This window comes from Marmota monax, unplaced genomic scaffold (assembly GCF_021218885.2).
Source record: "Marmota monax isolate L192 unplaced genomic scaffold, Marmota_monax_Labrador192_F-V1.1 WCK01_AAM20220418_F8-fsc00025, whole genome shotgun sequence".
NCBI classification, from domain to species: Eukaryota; Metazoa; Chordata; class Mammalia; order Rodentia; family Sciuridae; genus Marmota; species Marmota monax.
Window position 1 is genome coordinate 928,244 of NW_026691950.1, and position 16,738 is coordinate 944,981.

Below are 16,738 nucleotides of genomic sequence, written 5' to 3' on the forward strand. Positions count from 1 at the left end.
TCAGTGTAAAAAAACCCATGGTTTATGGGCTTCAACTTATCATCACTCTATGCCCCTTGAGTGAAACCGTATGTTTTGAGCACCTACTATGAGCCAGGCACTCAAAGCAAACACTTCCAGCATTCTCACTAGAATGGCTTTTCAGCTACTATAAATCTAAGGCATCCAAGAAGACACTTAATGGTCAGTGATCATTGAACTGCAATTAGTAATTGATACACATTCAACTTTTTGTGTTTTATTCATTAAAAAATAAAACCCTCACCGCTTTACATTTTAAAGATTAATCATATGGGACTGCAGGATGGCACATGAACTGGTGTCAGTTTGGGTTATCCTCCACGTGGTCGTTTGAGGTTACCGAGTACTATTATAACGCCGTGCAGCTACATAAAGAGGCTGTGAATCTATGTATCCATTGCATTTTAAGTAGGACCATGCCAGGATGAAGCATCAAAGTGAGAATGGTGAACTTAAAGGGCTTTTAAAACATCTTGAAGCAATAACAAGCTATAGACTGAAGCAGGGGTGTTTTTAAACATTACACGGGACTAAAACAATTGAACCAATTTGTCCTTTGTTCTTTTTATTGCATTCCTTATTATATTAATGCTGTTTAAAAAGAAATTCAAAAGGCATTAAACTCTAGCACCGAGCTAAGGGCCTGGCTTGGACAGAAAGTGCATTTCCGTCGTCCCGCTCACATGCAGCGCGTGAAGGCCACTGAGCTCGCTCGCGCTGGCTCCCAGAGAAGCGACATAAATGAAAGGTCGCCAGGCCCAGCCCTCAGCCAGCCGGAGCTCTCGCTCTGGGCAGGAGAATCTCACCGAAGTTTGCCAAGTTTTCTGGCAGGCCGGTCTGAGCAACGGCCGCCTTTTCGCTCCAGTGGCAGGCCTGTGGGAGGTGCATGCCCCCAGGGGTCTCCCAGCTTTCAAAGAAAAGTCCCGCGAGCCTGGGGGGTGCCGCCCAGGCCACTCCAACGCTGGGCAGACGAAGAGGGGGCCCCGAAGCCCCAGGGCAAAAAGAAAGAGCGCGCCTACAGGGTGTCCGGTTGATCCTGGAAACTCGGGACCCTTTCAGGCTCGAAGCCTCTCCAACTGACCCCCCGCCCCAGCTGCCGCTCGTTCTCTCCCGAATCCGTCCAGGTCCACCCACTTCTGCACCACTGCTGCCTTCGCAGTTTTTTCTTTCAGAGTTGAGTGTGTGCCTGGCCGAGGAGGGGCCGCGCTGGCCGCGGGGCCCAGCCCTTCCCGCCGCGCCCGGGGCCGCCCTTCCCGCTGGAGCCGGTGATTGATGGCCCCGGCCGCCAGGGTCCCCCGCCTCGGCTCTCCCGCGAGCCCGGCTGTGTGTTTTGGAAGCGGCGCAGCGGGCTGCAGCCGTGTGACGCCCGGAGCGGGCAGCGCCGCCCTTCCTTCCCCCCGGGCTCGGGCGGCGGCGCGGCGCGGCGCGGCGGCCGGGCCAGGCGGGCGGGGCGCGGGCTCCGGGGCGGAGGGCGCGGGGAGGGGGCGCGGGCGGGGACTCGGCTGGGGCGCGGGGCTGGGCGCGCCAGGCCGGGCGGGGGCCGAGGGCGGAGGGCCGGGGCGGGGGCCGCGCCGCGCACGCCCAGCCCCACGGCCGCGCAGCGCCTCGCGGGACAGGTTCGGCCGGCGGGGCGGCGCCCGCTCCGGGGAATAATGAGTGTCTGTCAGGCCGTCCCCGGGTGACTGGGCGGGGCGGGGCGGAGGCGGCGCGGGAGGCGGGGGTGGCGGGGGAAGGGCGCAGGGCGGGGTGCGTGTTTGCGCGAGTGACTCGGCCGACCCCTCTGGCGGCTGCCTCCACCCAAGTGGGTGGGGACCCGCCCAGCCCGGGCGGCCGCGGCGGCTCCCTCTCCCCTCCCTGACCCTCCCACCCCGGGTCCCAGCCTCTACTTACCCCGCCAGCCCCGGGAGGCTCGCAGAGCGAGCGGCGCCGGCGTCATGTGACTGCCCAGAGTTGGTGCCAGGAGCCAGAGGGGAGCCAGGAGCGGAGCCGCGCGGAGCCGGGGCCCGAGCCGGAGCGCAACGCGAGCGCCCGCCTAGCCGAGCCGAACCGCGCCGCACGCGCGCCCGTCCCGGTCCCTGTCCCCTGCGGCTGCAGCCGCCAACGCCGCCCGGACTGGACCGCTGACATTACTGCACTCGCGGGGCTCACGGCAGCCGGGATCTGGGCCTTTATTTCTCACCGGCAGCGCTCAGCACCGCGCCTCGCAAAGTAAGTCTCCTCTTCCTTACCTTTGCTCCTTGCCCCGGCTCCTGCGACCCCCTTTTTGCCTTGTCTGGTTTTGTTTTATTTTCTCATGGAGGGGGGGCGCAGGGAATAGATTGGGGTGCAGCGGGGGCTGCCTGTGGGCTTGGGAAAGTGCTGCTGCTCCGAGCAGCCAGGAGTGGGGGCGGAGGGAAGCGAGGGGGAGGGGGGGTCCCCTGGTTCGCGGCCAAAAGTGTGGGATTGGGGAGACACCGTGCAGATCTTGGGTGCGGGGGAGCGAGTCCCGCAGCGCCCGCGGCGGCCACGGGGAGGGCGAGGACCGGGGCTCACCTGTGTGGTCCCCCGGCCTCCGCCCGCCCGTTCGCGGTTCCCTCCAAAGCCCCAGAAACCCCAGTGCTCTCCGCGTGTGGCTGCGTTGTATGGAGAAAGGTAGCTCCGGGGCCGCGCTCCTCCCCCTCTTGTCCCCCCACCCCCAGCACACACCCGGGCTCCAGCGTCCTTCCCCTCCCCGCCCTCCGTCCGCGCCCCCCGCCCCCCTTCCCTGGACCCGGCGCGCAACCGCTCGCCCTGCAGAGCAAACTTGGAGCAGCCTCTGGCCCCTCAGGGAAGAAACTTGGGGCAGTTGGGTCTGGAGGAGCATCCCATTCTCGGTCCTGGAACCCGGGAACTGCCGGAGCGTCTGGCTCCTCCGGGCAGGGGAAAAGAGCCAACCGGGTTTGGAGTCCTCCTGGGGGCACGGAGAGAACCTGCCGCAGTGCCTGGAGCAAGGATTGCAGCGTGGCTGGAGGCGGAGAGCGCCCTAGGCGACCGCCTGCAGCGTTAGGGACTCGAGCCGAGAGGGGACCGGGGACTGATCCCTGCACCCGGATCCTTGGGACCTACCTAACATTTCAGAGGGCTGTCTTGGAGATAGCAGATAAGACCTGGAATTGTCATATCCATTTCTTTGGCAGATAACAGAAACACTTTACTGCTTTAAGATTTACAGCAATATACGGTGATACTACATGAAGAATCTACTAAGACATTTTTTTTAATTAACTGAGTTAAATGTAAAATGGGATTTACCCACATTCTTGTATTTTACAAAAATAAACATTTTGCACTGAATTTTTGTTAACTCAAAATTTATTTTCCCATTAATATCACCCACGACACCTTAAATACATGGATTATATGTTCACAGGAGTCTGGTGTATGGGGAAAAGTATGAAGTGGTATTCTGATTTCATTTACCTTTAGTATCGAATTATTAAGCAAAATCAAGTGGGGCATAGGCAGTTGTTCATTATAGGTTTTTCACAGCAGTTTTGTGCTGCCCTTTTCTGAGTGTTTTATGTATGAATTTGAGGAACATGTTTATATGAGAATTCCATCTGGATGATGATCTGCCTCACCCTAGGGAAGTCTTGTTTTTAGAAGAAAAAAAAATCTGGTAGCATTAACATTTCCAGAATTTTGCAAGTTAGTGGTATTGTTTAAAGAAAGAGTCCTCAAGTGATTTCCTTGGCTTGAAACATGAAGTATGCATGGTAGTTAACCTTGGGCTGTTAATAGAAACCCGGAATAAGATGTTTGATTGATTTAAACTCCCTAGAGAAACTGATTTCTCAATTTTTACAGTCAGTGGGGTTTGCTGTAGAACTATTAGGAGAAAAAAGCCTAAGGTAGTATTGGTTAAGTTCAATGAAGATATTCTATAAACAACATTTGGCCTTGCATGAGGGAGAATGCAAGTTATAAGACTTGCATTGTGAGAATAACAAAGAAAAGTAGCTGCTTAGACCACAAAACCTTGTCAGATATAAAACAACAGCATAGCTTTGGAGAAAGCTATTGTTTTCTTCACTGCAAAGTTTCTAAATTAAAACCCAATCTTGTTGCTATGGGTACAGTGATCCCCCACCCCCCTTTTAACCTGTGGTTATGTCTATACACCAATCCTCAAATCCTTAAGGGTGGAAACCTGAGTTAATCCATTCTGGCTAACAAGAGGAAGATAAATAATGAGAATGGGACTATAAATGCACTTTGTTACCTTAAAAACCCTTAAAGGAAACAGGTATTTTAGAGTACCTATAAAAATTGGTACTCTAGTCTGCAGACTGCATTACAATTTTGGATTAATGGAAATGTCAGGGACAGAATCACATCTCAAAATGTGAATTTCTGGAGGTGTTTGAACATGTAGAACAGATGAGCATCTCTGGGCAACTATGTCTGTTAACTGCATTTGAAAAAGACAGTGAAAATTTGGGTGACTCTCAGTGGCCCACAGTCTGTGTCTTGGAATTTAGTTCTGTGACTAAAGGAGGCTTAAAACTGGCCCAATTTCAGTTATGTGGGGTAACCCAATTGTAATCTGAATTCTTAACAGCAGGGCTGTATCTTAATTTTCTTCTTGATGACACGAAACTGTAAGGTCATCATTACCCCGACGACCCCCCAAATTTGGTTAGGGCCAGGGATTAGCTATTGGGATAGAGCAGAAAGAGACAAAAGAAATCAGGAGGGAGGCTGGTGTTAATTTGGAAGGTCTCTGCAGCTTGACTATGATAAAATCACATGTGCACTTAGGATGTTTACTATATGTGGCAGCTCCTATTTGTAAATAGGGCAGGTCCTCAGTATAAAGCTGGTGTTATTATTCACACCCATAGAACAAACACCTCCACCCCCCTGTTGTTTTAAAAAACTCCAGCTGCTCATGAATATAGGGTCAGGGAGGGCCGGCTAAATGTTTCTCTGTGCTTTCTCTCCAGCACAGCCAGCAGAGCTGTTTCCTGTTCTTTGTTTCAAGGCTGGGGTTTGCGTCATACATTCCAAGTGGCATATGTGTGCTCTTTCCTGTTTCAGGCTGTTTTCTGGTAGATCAGTAGCCTAGACCAGGCTGTGATCCCTGCCCCTAAACTCAGCATCCCCTCCCAGGGAGTTATCATGTCTCTACACACTTGCGATTGCTCAAGATGCCTGTGTTATGTCATAATGAGAAGTCAGTTAACCTTTTTTACATACACCCTTCGCTCCACTGTGTTTATATGGGTGAATCAATACTTTTACCTTTTTAAATTTTTCATTGCCACACTGTGATTTGAAGAAATTTGTGTGCATATTGGCAAAGAAATCTAAAGGAGGTTGTCCTGATTTGTGTTTATAATTCTGTGAAGGTGGGCCAGGTGTTTGTTTTAAGATAGGCATTTTGCCCTGAAGCTGTCAACTTTGGATCAGGATTAACACCTTACAGTAGAGAAGACCTTGTGTTATCTGGAAGATGTGACCCACCTTTGTTAACATGAACAGCAGCCCAAGGTAGGCTTTCATGAGTGAGTGGAGAATTGAAGCAGTCTTAGCAACCTGGGCTGAGTTAAGTCATGCTTATGTTTTGAAGGAGAATCTTTGGGGAAAAAAATTCAAGCAAAGCATATATTGAAAAAATTCCAGGATTATTGCTTTTTAAGGAGAGAGATTAAAATACCAGGACAATTTTTGAAGGACAAAGATTTTACTGTATTCTGGATCTGACTTCCAAACCATTTTAAGAATAAAAAGCTCAAAGGAAAGGGAAACTAGCAATAAGAAATTCATTTAATGATAGTTTGGAAATTTTTAATCTTATATTTTTGAAAACAGAAGAAGAATGCCTCTTGTTCGTTTTTTAGCAACAAATTTTTTATAATTCCAATTTTTAAAAATATTCTGTCCGTTGTAAGTCATGAATTTCAATTTCTGGGTTAAGTTTAAAACCTACCCTAAGAAATTATTTTTCTCTTGGATCTTCAAAAACTTAATTTTAAAGAAATGGTTGGGAAGGAAAAAGCATATTTTTTAAACTCACTTTGGGATTTTCTTTAAAATCTAAAGGACAGATCTATAGTGTCCTCTAATGGAATCAATTCAAAGAGTTGCAAAAGCAGCAGATCAGGCCTGGTACTCTCAGATGTTGTTGATAATAGAACTTTGGCTTTAAATATCACATCCCATCATACTCTTTCATATAGAAAAGGAAAGTATAAAATATTTTGATGTTTAAGTTACTGGTATCAAGTAGTTGGCTACTGTTTATCTTCCTTGAGAAATGATGGGAGATTTAGAGTGTCCCAGTAAGATTTTTTTTTTTCCCCCTTTCTCCTTTGGGAAAAACTACTTGAAATATTAGGCTGACTTGTAGAACAAGAGGCCTTTAAACCGAAATTCGGAAATATCCCAAACTGAAGCAAGGTTTTTGGTTTTGGGTTCTAAAGTTGTTAACCATCCAAGTAGACTTGGTAGGCAGAATGTTGATGTGGCTTTAGCCAGGTCATTCCTTCCTCTTTGGTATGGAGAGGGGGATAATTAATAGGAATGATTAGGGTCTAACGGAGTCTATCAGGAAAATCTCTGCCAGCTTTTAAAGGCTGTACAAAATAGTAGACGGAAATTATTCTAATAGCTACTATTTTAAACAAAAACTGAATACTGATTTTATCTCAATAGTGTAAATCATCATTCCTAATTTAATTCCATTCCGTTTCTTTATCCTGCTTTTCAGTACTTGCCTTTCTTAATTTTTCCAAATCCACATTTTTGCTGTACAGTGGCAGCTTTCACAGACAGTGTTTCTTGCTCTATTTTCACACCCAGTTGTATTTAAGAAAAATAAATAAATACAAGCAACCTCATCCTTTAAGTACTAGGAATGACATTCTTCTGGAAATGGAGCTTCTTTCTGAACTGCTTCATTTGTCCTTGGTTTAGCTTTATTTTAAAAATAATAGTAATAGTAATCTCTAGAGTCTTAGAACAGTTGATACCTGGTTTGCTAATAGGTGCTATTCTAGTGGAGGTGCCTCTTATAGTGACTTGGGAAAGGATTATGATGGTCTTTAGAATTCTCATTTTCAAGCCTGGCCTGCCCCTTTCTTAGACCCAGGCCCTGCTTCTCATCTTAAGCAGTCACACTGGAGCTTGAGACAGGAAACCAGACAGCAGTCTGCCCTGATAAGGGAGGGCATTGTCTAAAGGAGGTAGCCCTGCTCTCCCAACCCCAAACTCTCCTTCCTTGAACTTTAGTAGTAATAAAAGACACAATGCTGTAGACACAGTTTCTGAACCAGAACTAGAGGTGTTTTCTCCCAAGACCCCCCCCCCCACCACCAAAAAAAAAAAAATGTCTGTCTACCCTTCAGTTGGCCTGTGCTGATTGTGAAATATAACAATCTTTCATGGGACATTGAAGAAATTGTCTGTTTTGTGTCCCTTGGCCAGAGTGTTTATAGTGAAGTTCTTTCTTTAAGCATAACAGGTTTCTGGAGATTTTTGAAACTCATTCCATTGTGTTGGTAGGCTGAATACATTATCATTTCCCCAGCTAGTTAAGGAGGGCTAGAGACAGAGAACACCAAGCTGTGTGGCTCTTCAGCCAGTTCATTTGGCGGAACTTCTGGGTCTAGTTCTTCTCCTGATTTCCAGGAAAGGGGTGCCCTTTTTCCAGGAGACTTTATAAAGAGCTTCACTTAGTTTAGGACATATCAGTGGTGGTTGCCAGTCTCCAGAAGGTTTGAGGATCCCGCCAGGGGTGGTTGAGCTGTCTTCAACCCCAATCCGTGGAGTTTGGCCAAATCTAAAGAGGAGCCATGGATTGGGTATTGAGGTTAGTTCGTTCTACCCTGGAGAGCGACCTGTGAATCCAGTGAAGGTTTGTTCTCAGTTGGCCTACGTGTCATTCTTTTTTGCTTCTACCGTTCTTTGAGTTTAATCACTGAAATCCACTCCTTTATCTGTTCTTGCGTTTTGTACACTGGTACCTTCCAAAACTTTGCACCCTAAAGTATTTTCATTAGTAAGATCAAGTTCCTGTTCTGCTTAGTTCTCCAAACAAGGGAGTTTTTCTCTGTTTCCCAAGCGTCCAAAGTTTTCACATCTACTTCGCATTTTAGAAGATGGTGTTTCCGGCTGACTTTGGCCCCCCCAACCGGTTTTCCATGGAAACACCTGCTGTGCAATCATTCCAGGGCCCTTGCCCTTCACTTCATCCTAGCATGTGAGAAGTGTAGTTTGACATCCATTCATTTATTCATCTCCCAAGTATTTATTGAGCACCTACTCATTAGTGCTAATCTCAAATTACGTGCAATCATTATTCTGAGTTATGCCACAGGATGGAGTAGGTCTGCCGTGATCTAACCTGAAAAGGCATTTTGAAATCTTAATTGCCAGTAGGAACCTCCCATGGCACTGCTCAACACAGACCAGTGTGCACACCCACATCCTCTGTGCTGTGGAGTGACCTCAGGATGAGGCGATTTCACCTAAAACTGGGTCCCACCACGCAGACTGTGAAGCAGAACAGAAAGAGCCCCAGTCTGCAGGCAGGCACACTTCTCTACTTGGCTGCAACTCCAACCAGCTCTGCGAATTTGGGCGAGTCGTTTCACCTCTGTTCCTCCATTTCCTCATTTCTAAAATGGGGATGAGGACCTGACCCTTCCACCTTTGTACAGTTATTATGAGGATTTCCGTATTTACTTGGGTAAAGCTGCCAATTTTTCTCAGCAGTTTTATGGACCAATTGCAGGTGCATTGGCTAAGGAAGAATAATAGCCTAATTTGGGGCCTTCAAAATGTGTCTTTGATCTTGCGTCCAAGCATCTGAGCATGCTCTCTCAAGGAGAGAGGTGGCAGCTGGGGCCACTTGGTAGTGGCTGAAATCATGTGTATTGGCGACTGTAAGACTATCCCACTCTTACTGTTCATAGTCTAGTTGCCCTCTGCTTGGAGAGGTGATAGAGTGGAGTGCCACCAGTCTCAAAGTCGGATGATGACCTTGGGTTCAAATCCTGTTTCTCCAGCTTGGCAGCCCTGTGGTCTTGGGAGGTTAATTGACTTCTGTTTCGGTGTTCTTATCCAATGAGAAGACAGTAGTACACCTCTCCTGGGCATTAAGTGACACAGTCAGTGTGAAAAAGAACAATACCTGTGATTACCTGTCTCAGAGGTGGTGCTGACCAGCAGAAGGTGGTGGGGGGGGGTCACTTAGCTCTGTGTTTCTTGGTTAATAGAAGTGTCCTTTTGAAAAAGCCCAGTGTTTGTCCCCGTGCACACCTCCTACTTTCCATTGTCTTCTATTTTGGATTTTAAAACAGAGAATAGAGACCTTGACACTGACTTGTTTGGAAGACCTCACAGGGTGGGTTATAAAAGGTTCTTTGAGAATGATACCAGTAAGGACTCTGGAGGACCCTGAGAGGTGAGGTTGAGGTTAGGGACAGTGAGTTTCTTAAAGGAAGTCTGGTTCACTAGGTTTCCTGTGGGGCCAGGCCCTCCCTCACCCCCATTCTTTCCTAAGGAGACTTCAAGTGCATCCAAAGGGAAGTGGTGCAGGACCCCTCCCTGCTCAGGCTGCTTCTCCTGTTAGTTCCCTGGGCCTGACCCATGAACCAAGGTGGCATTCCTAAACAGATCCTGAAGGGACCAGGTCTCCTGGAGAGTGGAGAGGCAGTCTCTTAGGCAGGGCGAGGCACCTGCCTGGCCATCAGGTGTTCTCAGTCCTGCTGGTGGTACTGTACATGCCTTTGAGGGAATAAAGCAAATCTAGGTAAGAAGAGGTGGCCTGGCATCTACCAGGGAGCCCTCAGCTGGCTGCCCGGGGTGGGGAGGGAGGGCCTTGAGCCGGTCTTTGAAGAATTAGGAGGATTTAGATAAGCCGGAAGGGGAGGGGGGCATTCCTCGCCGGTTGCCCAGCATCAGGGCCAAAAATGAACAAAGACCCGGGGCAGGGAGGGGGAGGCAGGGGGGCCAGCATGAGGGGCACTTTTTGGAGCAGGGGGTGACCAGTTAGAAGGGGGTGCCAAGCACCTGAACCCACCCTGTAAGCCCTGGGGTCCCCTTGGAGGGGGGTGTGTAAGCTTGGGAAGGATGAGATTTTAAAAAGAACTGGAAACTGGAGGTGACTAGGGGGTGGGCTACATTGCTGGGGTAAATTCTCAAGGACAGGGGTGTGAGGCCCTAGGGCCTGGCCTTGAGGGCTGGACTAGAGAGGCAAAGAAAGGGGGTGAGGGAGGCTTCCCAGATGACCTGAGGTTTCCATGGTGAATGACAAAATCAGGCAAATGGGAGGGTCAGGGCAGCCTCTTGGAGGCAGGAGCCAGGAGGAGGAAGATTTGGGTTGGGGCCCTGTTGAATAGCAGTGGTTCCAAATGCCTTTCTGTTTCTTTTTTGTTTACTTTTGGAGGGACAGGGCAGTGTTAGCTAGAGGTTTTGTATCCAAAGGTCCTGTGGTTGTGTGAGATAAACTGTAGTGGGGGATTCTCAGGGGCAGTGGGAACTGCCACCTCCCTGACGGTCTTTCTGGTTCTGTGGAAGGCTCCAGCCATCCTTGTTCAGGCCGGAATTTCCAGGAACTGGCTGCTGCCTGGAGCCAGTCGGTCCCTCCCAGCCTCCCACTCCCTCAGGGTGGGGCTGCATGGGTGGAGGCCCTGCAGGGTGGAGTGGGGTGGGTCTCCAGTGATAGGGAGGGCACCGAGCAGAGGCAGATGAGAGGCCATGTGGCCTCACACAGCCCTTCTGGATTTGATTATATAACGCTGCACAGAGGAGGACTGTGAGGGCTTAGGCGAGGCTTGGGAGCTATGTGCACAGCAGGATTAGACAGTGTGGGTATTTTTCAGTTTATCTTGGGTTGCCTGCCCTTAAAACTGAAGCACAAAATCGGCAGAGAGCATAAAGAAGGAAAACAAGTGTGTAACCCTAGTAGGGAAAATGATTCGTGTTTGCTAAAATTTCTTTGAAGAAGGGTGTGGCCTTCTAACCAGGTGCCCTTGAACTTAGGAGTGGCTCTAAAGGGGAGTATGGGTTTGGGTTTCCCCGCACTCACCCCTGCTCTGCTGAGCCCCAGCCTGGAAATGTGTAGGGATTTTGCTTGCTTGTTACCTTTGCACCTGTCCTTATTTACATGCAAAATCAATTGCTTCACTTGGTCTTTCCGAAGTACAGGGTGTGGGCAGAATCTTATCTGAAGCCATGTCCTGTTTGGACAAGTTGGACTCCCTTGGCAATTCTCCATGGGGTGGAGCAGATGGGTGGAGGCAGGAAAGTAAAATTGGGTGGCTTGTTCTCTGAGAGAGGAGAGAGGGCGGATTGTTTGCTCACTGGATCATTCTATTTCATCTGAAACAAAATAATTAACTTCTCTCCCATTTATAAAACAAATTAATGCAAAATAACTAATTTATGAGGGGCAGAGATTGGGACATATTTCGTGGAATTTTTTTCCTTTCAAACCAACAATAGAAGACTGAGGTAGGTGGAAATCCTTGGGTGGTATGAAAACGGGATGCCTTTCCAGGTAGGTGCCAGCATTTCACTGTTCTCGATGAACCTTCCAACTTATGCCTGCCCCCATGTGTCATCGGTACCCTTGTATTTTGGGCCAGCACAACTGCCATTGAATATGATTAAACCCATCAGCAGCTTTCAAAGAGTTGGGTTAAAAGAGTGAAAAGAGAAAAGTTACCTGGGTAAGGAAGTTTTACCTGCAAGGACTTCACTTGCCTGCCTGGCAGTCCTTCTGGCTGAGAGAGGGACACACGGACACACACACACACACACACACACACACACACACACACACCCCGGGGTGCGCCTGCCCACAAACTCACCCACACCTACTATTTTAACCCCCTCTGGGGAGTGAAGGGTAGGGGATGGTCAGTCTTCCTCCTGTAAATTCCAAACACTGAGGAGCGTGGAGAGGATACTTAGAGATGGTTTAATGGCTGCTTTAATGGTACTGATCTCAACACCTGGGGGAGTCAGCTAGGAAAGTTTGCTTTGAGGGAAGCAGGTTAGTGGGGAACCTTAGGTCAGACTGGATGGGGAGAAGGTAAAGCTGGAACTCTTTGAGGATCTGAGGAAAGAAATAGGACATAGTACAAAGGAATAAGAAAGGAGAATGTCAGGCAGGTCTTGCTCCGTCCCCAGAAGGGGGGTGGGCAGCATCCCTCATACTCTGCCTTCTCCGGCCCTCGTCCATCCCCAGCTTCTGAGCAGGGGGCTGTCGTTGATAAGGCTGTTTCTATAATAAAACGCTCTAGACCAGTTAGCTCCCTGCAGAGGAGCTTGTAACCGCAGAACCAGCCTTCCATTAAGGACCCTGTGTTTCTGAGCCTGGAGCTCATGCCTCCTCCCTCTGGAAGCCGAAGTCCAGGGGGCCTCCTAGGGCTCCCTCAGCTCTGAAGCAGAGCTATATTGCTTGTTCCATAGTCTGGAATCCACGTCAGGGATTTGCCAGGTTTTTAATATATAACCACAGTTTTGCATTTTGACAGAAATCTGACCCTTTTTGACATTTGAAAAGTCAGAAGTGGAGAGAATCTGAAGGGAAATGCTTTTTCTTTCTTTGTTTCTTTTTTTTTTCTTTTTTTTAGGAGAAATTCAGTTTTATGGGTCCTTCCCAGTAAAATAACATAATTGCTCCAGTTGTAGGAAATTATTTTGGCAGTGGTGATATCCTGTATTTTTGCTTGTAGGTACCTCAGTAACATAAAGGTTTTCTGTTGTTTTTTTGTTTTGTTTTGTTTTGGTTTGGTTTTTGTTTTTATTGCAGTTTTGTTGTCCTGGGGTTACTTGGTTTAGAATATATTTCTGCTCAGCAAGTTGAATGTAACTGAGATGTAAATGCATGTGATTGGAAAATAGGAAAAACAGAGCCGTATTTGAGGCCTCCTCATCTGTGATACCCACAGGTTCACAGAGTTCACAGAATGCCTCATCCTCAGCCAGGTTCAAACCCAGTGGATTTAAAGACCCTGGGGTTGGCCTGCTCAGTTGGCTGCGTGCACTAGGCTCTAATACCTGTTTTAGTGCGCCACCTACTGTTCTACTTAAGATTGCTGCTGGTGTTGTGTGGTAGATTTTCTGTAGCATTTTTGGTTTATTCAGCATTCTTTTAAAGCATTCTGATCATATCCCCCAGAGCACTGAGCTGCCCATGGATAACAATGGACACCAAATGAGGGACTCTAATTCTTGCAGTAGTGAAGTTATTTCTTAGTTCTGTGGAAGGCACCTTGAAGACACTGCAGTCACTCTTCTAATTCTAGACCAGAATCCATAAACTCTAGACCAGTGACAAAGTGGTTAGTTCAAAATGTAGAAATTCTTTTGCAAATAAATAAGCAAAAACCTGATTATGTTAATGTATTTGATTGTCTTCCTAAACTTGGTTCCTTTCTATCTTAGCTTCCTACATTTTCTTGTTCCATAGCCTGTGATTATCACTATAATATCATTTAAGTCATTTTCACAGCTACCAAACTGAGACCAAAGTGCTGTTAGCTATATGGACAGACATTGAACTTGGTGCTGTTCATTGCAATATTTGAATTTTGCAGATTTTTTTTATTGTCCAGTGATGCATTATTTAGCTAGGCATTTAAAAATTTCTAATTCTGTTATTCCTCCTGAATTTATTAGATGAAATAGTTCTGTAATTAGAAATATCTCTTCATCACATTTGAATTACTTTGAGGTAGAGTTCTGGACAAATAAACATACTCTGTAGTTTTCCAATAAAAATAAACTTGGTTTTGTTAGGTCCAGTGTTGTATATTTGACTTTGTTTCTCTTACCAGTCTTACAGATTTAGATAAAATGTCAAAATTAAAGGACAACACTGATTTAAATACTGTCTTAAAATGATAAGATACAGCAGTGTTATTTCTAAAAGGATTTAGTAGTCAATGCCTTAGGCTTTAGACAAAGTCCTTGCTAGCTGAGGTAAGGGGTAGAGTTAAAATTTTAACCCAAAGGAACTTCACAGCCCATCATCTGGATGAATTCGATGCTGCAGTTACTGGTATACACAGTACAAGGTAAGCTAGTATGGAGATGCCCGCCCAGTTGGGAAGCTCTTTGCGGTAGTCCAGATGTGAAATGACAAGCCCCTGTGTGAGGCCCAGTATAGGGCGGAGGCTGCTGTTAACTTTTGTACTGAACTTAATCTCAGTTTTACTGAAGGGTGGGGGGATTGACTTAAGGCTACGTATATTATTAGAAAATATCAAATATGGCTCCAGAATTTGAAACCAACCAATCTAGTTTTGTGTGTATAGCATGTACCTGTATTTCCAAAAATTGTGCATATACTTGTATGTATACTTGTTGGCAGAAACAATTTAGAGGGCAAAACCTTTGTTTGTTTTTGTTTTGCTGTGCTGGGAATTCTAAGGCATTTTATCACTGAGCTACACCCTCTGCCCCAATTATTTATTTAGACAGGGTCTTGCTAATGTGTTGAGGTGGGCCTCTAACTCAGAATCCTGCCTCAGCCTCCGGAGTAGCTGGATTAACGTGTGTGCCACCACACCTGACTTCTGTTTTTGTCTTTTTGTGGGTTTTTGTTTGTTTATTTGTTGGTTTGGGTTCTGGGCTTTTTTGTTGTTCCTTTTGTTTTTGTTTTGTTTTGATACTAAGGATTGAACCCAGAGTTGCTTTACCACTGAGTTCCATCCCCAGCCCTATTTATTTATTATGACACAAGGTGTCACTAAGTTGCTTAGGGCCTCATTAAATTGCTAAGGCTGGCCTCTAGCTTGCAACTCTCCTGCCTTAACCTCCCCACTCACTGGGATTCCTGGCATGGGCCACTGTGCCCCACTTGTGGTTTTTGTTTTATTTTTTATCTCATTTGATCATCCTAAAAGTTTGAGAAGTAGATACAGGGGTGTGGTCTGCATCGTACCTGCAAAGAGTTGTCCCATGACAGGTTGCAATCTGCTTGGATCAGGGCTCTTTTCCCTCATTCACACCTGAGGGTGTGAATGCTTTTATTTAGAAGGGTTTGCCTGGAGATCCCATCTTGATGGGCTAGATGAATCTGTAAGTGCATTCATTTTAAAAGCTGGGGTATAGGGGGTATTGGTGGGAGCCTGTGGCAGGGCAGCAGGTCATCTGACTTGATCCATCTAAGCAAGGGATCTCACCTTGTGTTTACAGTCTGATGAGGGGCATGGATAACAGTTCTTGGTACCATGACCATTCGAACATGCTATGCTGGGACTGGTTAATAATAGATCTCAAGGCACGAAAGGATTTTCATCCTTCATTATGAAGTCGTCCATTTTTCACTGGCTGTTGGTTTGTTCCTGCTGGGTTTACTCATAAGAGGGCAGTGGCACCGCGGATTTGAGCAGCCTGGTATTCAGATTGTGATTGTAGATTATAATACACCCTGTGATGTAGGAAAATGTCCTTTGGAAGTGAAGGTCATGTGTTGTGTTATGGATGAAGTTCACATGCTATCATGAGACTCAGAACAGGCTTCCTTCAAATAATTCAATTATACTTCCACAATTGTAGATGAAGGTGGACTAGCATGACCCATAGAGCATAGACAGCAAACTACAGAGTTGCTGTCAAGAAGATGTGGGGTGAAGGGTTGTGATACTGAAAATAGGAAGTAACCCAGAATCTGGGACTTCTGCAGCTTTTTCAGGTAGAACTCAAAGCTAGAGCTTGTTCGCTTTGCCCCTTAAGCCAGGGTGAGGTATAAAGATCTTGCCTCTAATCAAAGCACTGAGCAAATTTGCATAGTAAGTACCTGAAGCAGGTTTCTGAGGATCCGTGTGGTAGCTGGGCAGTGATTCTGTGGGCTGTGAAGAGGCAGTTGACCTGATGTAGATTAGTATTAAAAGTGGACCAGTATAGAACAAAAAAGAAAGCAGTGTGATTAAAAAGTAGAACAACAGAAGAGAAGCATAGCAGAGGATGAGGGTAGATGTTTCCTTTACATTAGGGTAATTTCCTAAGAAGTGATAAGATTATGTTCTTCATATGTAAAATGTGCTTAGAAAACAATAAGAGAGGGTAGGGCTCAAGCTGACTGGGTATTTCTCAAAGAAATGTAAATGGTAAAGATGAATTCTACTTTAGTAATTAAATCAATGTAATTAAAAAAATAATTTGTCATTTGAGCCATGTGCAATGGCGCAGGCCTGTATTCCTAGCAGCTAGGGAGGCTGAGGCAGGAGGATTGCAAAGCCAGCCTCCACAACTTAGATCCTAAGCAACTTAGTGAGACCCTGTCCCAAAATAAAAAGGACTAGGGATATGGCTCAGTGGTTAAGCACTCCTGGGTTCAATCCCTGGTACCAATAATAATAATAATTATTATTATTATTATTTTTATTATTATTATTTGTCATTTGAGACCAACAGAATGTTTTGTAAAATATACATGCTTCTAACCCAACAATTCTTCTACAGAAAAAATTATCTTAAAAGCTAATAAAGAAAAGAAAAAACAACTCATGAACATAACAGGAAGATACAAGTATAAATAATGGTGAAAATTTAGAAGCAACTTAAGTGCCTGGTAAAGGGGATAATAAATTGATTTGTTTATACAGTGACATGCTGAATTTGTTGTAGAATAATCCTTACTGAAAAAAAAAGAAGTGTTTTTCACAATAAAGTTTTAACTGAAATTATAAGCACTAAATAGTATGTATTCTTTGCTCCCACTTAGAATGAAGGTTTG

General features: G+C 46.3%; 1 protein-coding gene across 2 annotated transcripts in view; it reads left to right on the forward strand.

Moving 5' to 3' along the window:
- The first annotated feature begins 1,789 nt into the window (after positions 1-1,789).
- The window catches only part of Klf3 (KLF transcription factor 3), a 33,732-nt gene continuing 18,783 nt past the window's right edge, over positions 1,790-16,738 (forward strand). Inside the window, exon 1 of one of the 2 annotated variants that reach the window (XM_046448041.2) lies at positions 1,790-2,229. The gene's annotated coding sequence lies outside the window, so the exon portion shown is untranslated. Of the gene's footprint in view, positions 2,230-10,715; positions 11,500-16,738 lie in introns of those variants that run through there. The other variant, XM_046448128.2, reaches the window with a different exon arrangement.